Here is a 7,117-nt window from a genome sequence, read left to right on the forward strand (position 1 = left end):
GCTGCCCGGAGCCTGGGGAAGGAGTTCTATAAAGTGAGGCAGCGGAGAAAGGAAGTTATTTGATTGGCTACGGCTGAAAGCCTAGTTGACTGTGATTGGTTGTCCTAAGTGCTTTGCTTTCATAACCTTGGAGCATTTAGAGGCTTAGATTTTGGTTTGCTTTTATAAGTCTGCCATGGAGTTAGAACCACTTTCATCCACCGACCTTCTTGTTTCATCTGACAGCTTTCTAGATTAAAAGAGATTCAAGAAATATGTCAACTCCATTAACGGGTAGATCTTGTTTAGATCCTGATTCAGGAAAACCAACTATAAAAAGATATTTTTTAGGTATCTAGGAAACGTTGAATATGGACTGGGTATTAAGTGATATTGAGGAATTATGGTTTGGTTTTTTTTTTTGTCTTTTGTATTTTTGTTGTTGTTGTTGTTGTTGCTATTTCTTGGGCCGCTCCCGCAGCATACGGAGGTTCCCAGGCTAGGGGTCAAATCGGAGCTGGAGCCACCGGCCTACGCCAGGGCCACAGCAAGGAGGGATCCGAGCCGCGTCTGCAACCTACACCACAGCTCAAGGCAACGCCAGATCCTTAACCCACTGAGCAAGGGCAGGGACCGAACCCGCAACCTCATGGTTCCTAGTCGGATTCGTTAACCACTGCGCCACGACGGGAACTCCGAGGAATTATGTTTTATTTTGTTGAGTGTGAAAACGGTATTGTTATGTAAGAAAATGCTCTTATTTCCTTTAGAGAGGCCTACTGATGTGGTTGGGAATGTTATGACATCGTGTCAGAGATTTTCTTTAAAATGCTGTAGGGAAAAGAAGATAGGGCTGGAGAGGGAAAGCGAGGAAATAAATACGGTAAAGAATTGAGGCTTATTGAACTTGATGATGGGGTTTCTAGCACTCTTTTGTGTTTGAAAGTTTTCGCGATAAACTGTGCAACACAAGAGAGAGGACAAGCAAGAGGGGAGAGAGAGAGAGCACACACCCCAGAGGATGAGGTTTCTACAAGAGTAGATGCAGGTGTCTACTGTTGTTCTGTTTCAATGGTTCAGGGGAGTCTGTTCTCTGAATGAACTGTTTTTTATTTATGTGGATGACACTGGCCTTTGCAGTCTCCTCTGAAACCATCTTCTCGAGCTGTTTCAGTGATGGTGGGAAGGGATCCACTGAACCATCCCCACCTGCTCTCCTGCCTGGTCCCTCTTGTGATCAGTGTAATTAAGAGCCACAGAGGGTCAAACTGAAAGTTTTGACTTATTAGCCTCCTTCACTAATTTTATTGCATCCAAGTCCTGCTTCTTCTTTGGACCTAGTTCAAGTGCTACCTCCTATGGGACGCCTTCGGTAACCACTTGCACGTCCTGATCGCCTCTTCCTGATTTCCCATAGTGATTACAGTCCAGCATCTGCTGTTTAACTCTGTTTGCTCCTGATTTGTTTTTGAATAATTCTGTGCAACCCATTCTTATCTCAGCAACAGATTGCAGTTTCCCATGGCTTCTACTCTGACAGTCAGAGGACTCTAGCAGTCCCATTCCATTCTGAGCACCTTGACAGCCACTCATTCACATGTTTATTCATTTATTCCTCCAATACTGAGCACTAGATACTGGGCGTGATAGTGGATGCTGAGAAGTCAGCATGGAATGAGACGGACCCAATCGCTGACTTGGAGCTCTTTGTGTTGAGGGGAGAGATGATATTAAGCAAATAACTAGGAGGTCCTGTTGTGGCGCAACAGGTTAAGAACCTGACCTAGTGTCCATGAGGATGAAGGTTGGATCCCTGGCTTTACTCAGCGGCTTAAAGATCTGGCATTGCCGCAAACTGCAGTCCAAACTGGCAGCTGCAGCTCCCATTCGATCCCTAGCCTGGGAAATTCCACATGCTGCAGGTGCAGCCATAGAAAACCAAAAAACAAATCACTACACAACAAAGAGATTCATAGCAATGGTTGTGAGGGCTGTAAAAGCAGTACCCACAGTGCTCTAGTGCCTAGAACAGGACACCTGCTCAGACACAGTCTGAAGAGTCAGGAAAGGCTCCCCAAAGAAAGTTGCTTTAGACAGGGACTTGAAGGAAATATAATAATGAGCCTGGCAAGGAGGTGGGAGGAAAATTCCAGGCAGAGCAGCCAGCAGGGAAAAGGGCCTTGGAGGGAGTTTGGCATATCAGGAGAAGTTCAGTTTTACTGATATGGAGAGACCAAGATTGAAAATAAGCATACTTCTTTAACTGAGATGAATTTCTAAGCACATTAGAAGTAAGGTCTTGTTATCAGCTGAGGTAGATTGTTGCACTAATAGCCTCCAAGTTGTTCTTGTCATGTGATTTTTGTCCCTCTCCCCAACAAGCAGCCGTCTATCTCTCTACTCGTTAAGCCTGGGCTTGGCTGTATGAGCTTTGGCGAACGGGACAATAGCAAACATGACAAAGCAGAGGCTCTCACAGGTGGGAACTCCTGGCCACCACGGGAACAAGCCTGGCCCTGCCCCCTCGAGGATGAGAGGCACCACATGGAAAGAGGCTCTGCCATACCCACGGTCCCCGCCTGCCACTCCAGGCCCCAGATCAAGAGTGAGGCCATCAAGGACCATCCAAGCCCAAGGAAACCAGCCTGGACCAGAGGACCCACGCAACCAACCCACAGAATCATGAGCTAGAATAAATATTTGTTACTTTAAGTCATTACATTTTGGGGTAGTTTTTTATAAAAAGCGAACTGACCCATGATGCTTATATCTTACATTTACACATTCATATCACCCCCCTCCTATGTTCAAAGCATTTGTTAGGCACTAAGTTACAATAATAAGTAAAAACTCAAAGACTAAGCTGGTTGGGGAGATGTTTTACCGGTAAAAAGATAAGTATCACTGCAGTTCAAAATGCTAAATGAGTTCTACCAATTGTGCCATGGGAATTGGGAGGAAGAAGTGATCCCCAAGGCAGAGAAAATTTCTGCAGGGGCCAGAACTTAACCTTGGTCTTGAAGGGCACTGATTTAATCTTAGGTGAATGGAAAGGAACAGTGGGTAGGATCTCTAAGACAGGAAAAGAATGCAAGCAACACGTTCAGGAAACAGGTGAGCAGTCTGGTTTGGCCGGAAGATAGAGCCTGTAAAGGAGATCAATGAGAGATAAAGTTGGAATCAGGAGGCCCAGCTATTGAGAGCTGGGGACCTGGGATTAGAGTTCATAGATTTAGCAAATAAAAATCTAGGATGTTCAGCATTATTTGGGACATATACTAAAAAAATATTCGTTGATTATCTAAGTTCAAATGTAACTGGAAGTTCTCTTTTTTTATCTGGCAACTCTAGCTGGAGTGACAAATTCAAATGCCTACAGCAGGCTAGGAGATAAAATAAATGAGTAATATGGGTGGGGCTGTACGGCAATAGAGGGAGGTGGGGACCGTGGCAAAACAAGAGAACACTTGTTTCACTTGCTCCTGCCAATTATTGCCAAGTGAAAGTGTAGGTCCAATGTTTCCCACTCTTCTAATATTTCAAGAGAAGTTGGAACTTTGGATTTTTATGGAACATCTATTTAATATAAATATTTTTTAATTGAAGTACAGTTGATTTTCAATGTTGTATTAGTTTTTGTGTACAGCAATGTGATTCATATATATTCCTTTTCATGTTCTTTTCTCTTACGGCTTACTGCAAAATATTGAATGTACGTCCCTGTGCTATATAGTAGGACCTTGTCGTTGATCTATTTTATATATACTAGTTTTCTGCTAATCCCAAACTCCTAATTTATCCCTCCCCACCCCTGTTTCCCTTTTGGTAACCATAAGTTTGTTTTCTATGTCTGTGCGCCTGATTCTGTGTTGTAAATAAATTTGGATCATTTTTTAGATTCCACATACGAGTGATATCATATAATACTTGTCTTTGGCTTACACAGTGTGATAATCTCTAGGTTCATCCATGTCGCAAATGGCATTATTTCATACTTTTTATGGCTGAGTAGTATTCCAGTGTGTGTGTGAGTGTTTACCACATCTTCCTTGTTCACTCATCTGTCAGTGGACATTTTGGTGTTTCCTAGTCTTGGGTCTTGTAAATAGTGCTGCTATGAACACTGGGGGTCATGTATCTTTTTGAATTAAAGCTTTTGTCTTTTCCAGGTATGTTCCCAGGAGTGGGATTGCCGGATCCTATGGTAACTCTATCTTTAGTTATTTAAGGAACCTCCATACTGTTTTCCATAGTGGCTGCACCAACTCATATTCCCATCTGCAGTGTGGGAGGGTTCCCTTTTCTCCACACCCTCTCCAGCATGTTATTTGGAGACTTCTTAATGATGGCCATTCTGACTGGTACGAGATGATATCTCGTAGTTTGCATTTCAATGTTTTTTAAACCCTGCGTGGGCCAAACAAAGCATGTTTGCCAGCCATCGCTAGCCTGTAGACCGCTGGTTTTCACTTCCATTTGAAGCCCTAAGCACCTGAATGATTTTTTTTTTTTAACTGCAGTAATACATGCCTGTAAAAAATATAAATGTCAAAGAACTAAGGCGACATTCCCCAAATGCTACCCCCTTCCTCAGAGGTAGCCCCTGTCAACCGTCTGGGCACATGTGGAGGCTGGGGGAATCTAGGCTCTGCAAATTCTAGATGTCTATTCTAGGAGACCTTTGCATATACTAGGAGATACATGTGTAAGAAAATATGGGCAAGGATATTTATTGTCGTGAAAAATTGTAAACATCCTAATCCCCATTTTAGAAAAACTACATTAATAAACTAGGGTATATTCATATGACAAAATGCTATGTATCAGTTAAATTGGATGAACTGAATAGACGCTTAAAAACATGAAGTGAGTGTAGAAAATATATCAAACAAAATTATTTTCTCCGTTTCTGTGTATCTATTCGTCCCTCCACCTATTTCAAGTGAACTGGATGGAAACGTGCTTCACTAATCCAAGTTTCCTCCTGCTGCTGTAACAAATTGGCACAAGCTCAGTAACTTTCAGGAATACAAATTTTTTATTTTACAGTTCTGAAGGTAGAAGTCTGCAGTGGGTCAGCAGGGCAGTGCTCCTTCTGGAACGTCTAGGAGAGGACCCTGGCCTTTTCCAGCTTCTAGAGGCTGCCCACATTTCTAGGCTCTTGGTCAGACCACACCAACTTCTGCTTTCATCATTCCATCTCCTTCTCTGGCTCTGATCCTCCCTCTAATAAAGATACTTGTGATTGCTTTGGAATAATTTCCCTACTCAAAATCTTTAGGGTTTTTGTTTGTTTGTTTGTTTGTTTGTTTGTTTGTTTTGCCTTTTCTAGGGCCACTCCCGAGGCATATGGAGGTTCCCAGGCTAGGGGTCGAATCAGAGCTGTAGCCGCCGACCTACACCAGAGCCTCAGCAACTCAGGATCGAAGCCGAGTCTGCAACCTACACCACAGCTCATGGCAACGCCAGATCCTTAACCCACTGAGCTAGGCCAGGGATCGAACCCACAACCTCATGGTTCCTAGTCGGATTCGTTAACCACTGAGCCGTGACGGGAACTCCGGAACCTTCGTATTTTAGACACAAAGGGACTATGCAGAACAGCTGGGCCAGTGGTTATCCAATGGCCCTGGGAAGACCCAGCTTGGGGTGGTTCTTAGAGAGGCTGCTGGGGCCAAGAGTGGGAACTTCAAGGACACCCTTCACTTATTCCGCGGTTACCACTCCCGCCTTCCCTGAAAAGTACATCTGCTTTTTAAATTTTTTAATTTTTGGCCTCACCACAGTAGCTTGACGAGGGATATCAGTTCCTAGACTAGGGGTTGAAACCAGGGCCACGGTGGCGAAAGTACCAGATCCTAACCACTGTACCCCAAGGGAACACCCCACAGCATATCTGCTTTTATCCGGTTTTGTGTTTGCTTTCCATATAAGATATCATCATTCAAAAAGATGTCCTATTGTTTAAATAAACACACACACACATATACATGCACACACATGTACATGCACATGCAGCTTGAAAGCCACTAATGCCTTCCAACCTTCATCACTGTGTGACTGAGGAGTCTGAATCTGGGAAAGAAAAAGGGACGTGTAATTACATAAAAGGTGTTACTATCTCTTAGTAAATCTGTTTTATTCGTGAGTCAGAGGCCAGGCTGTTGTAAACCCAGAGAGGAAAGCCTTAAGATTTTCCAGTAACTGGAATTGTTCTCACTGAAAATGTTTCCTGGAGTCACGGATTCCTAGGACAGGGGTGTGGGAACAAGGAAAGAGGGGGTGTTTCTCCAGGAGGAAAGATCCTTTGTTGATCCTCCTGCCTCCAGATGACTAAAGAACCTGCTGAAAAGAGGACTCTCAGTCAGGAAGGGAAGCATGAATGATAAATCTTTACCTCTAAAGAGTAGTTTGAAAAATCCTCCAGATGCCCCAGAGCTCCAGTGGACACAGATGGCGCCCTCTTTGCCTCCTTTTATTCTCTCTTGCTTTGGGGAAAATGTGTGTTTTCCTTAGTCTGTCTTTTTAAGTCTGCTTTTTGTCTGTTTTTTCACTTTCATATTTATCATATTTTGTTTGAAGTGAGAGGACAGAGCTGGGTGTCCTCCCTCCCAGGCCTGGGGGTGTGTGTGTGGTGAAGGGCTCCAGAGGAGACTTTCTCTGCCAGTTGTGGAACAAAGGCTACATGGAGGCTCAGGAGAGCAACCAGCATAGAGGAGAGCAGAAGGAGCAACTGATCAACCCAAGAACACGGGCGTGGCCATGTGCTGCTCTGTGTAGCAGGCAGCAAGGTGTGCATAGCTGGTACCCACCTTGGGAAACGGTCAATCTCAAGCTTTTTGGGAAAATTTTCATTGGCACCATCAAATGACTTGATGTCCAAGTAGAGAGTTGCATTAGGATGTTGCCCTTGGAGTTGCCTGGTTGCTCAGTGGGTTAAGGATCAGGCATTGTCATTGCCGTGGCACAGTTTCAATCCATGGTTCAGGCCTCTGCATGCCACTGGTGTGGCAAAAAAAAAATTTCCTTAAACCAGCTTGGATAGATTAGGTTTGGGTGCAGCTGAGAGAATTGGTAATAAACATTTCTCAGACATGTACTTGCCAGGACATTTGTCCTGGCCATTTGCAGACTGTAA

Source organism: Phacochoerus africanus, chromosome 11, assembly GCF_016906955.1.
Source record: "Phacochoerus africanus isolate WHEZ1 chromosome 11, ROS_Pafr_v1, whole genome shotgun sequence".
NCBI lineage: Eukaryota > Metazoa > Chordata > Mammalia > Artiodactyla > Suidae > Phacochoerus > Phacochoerus africanus.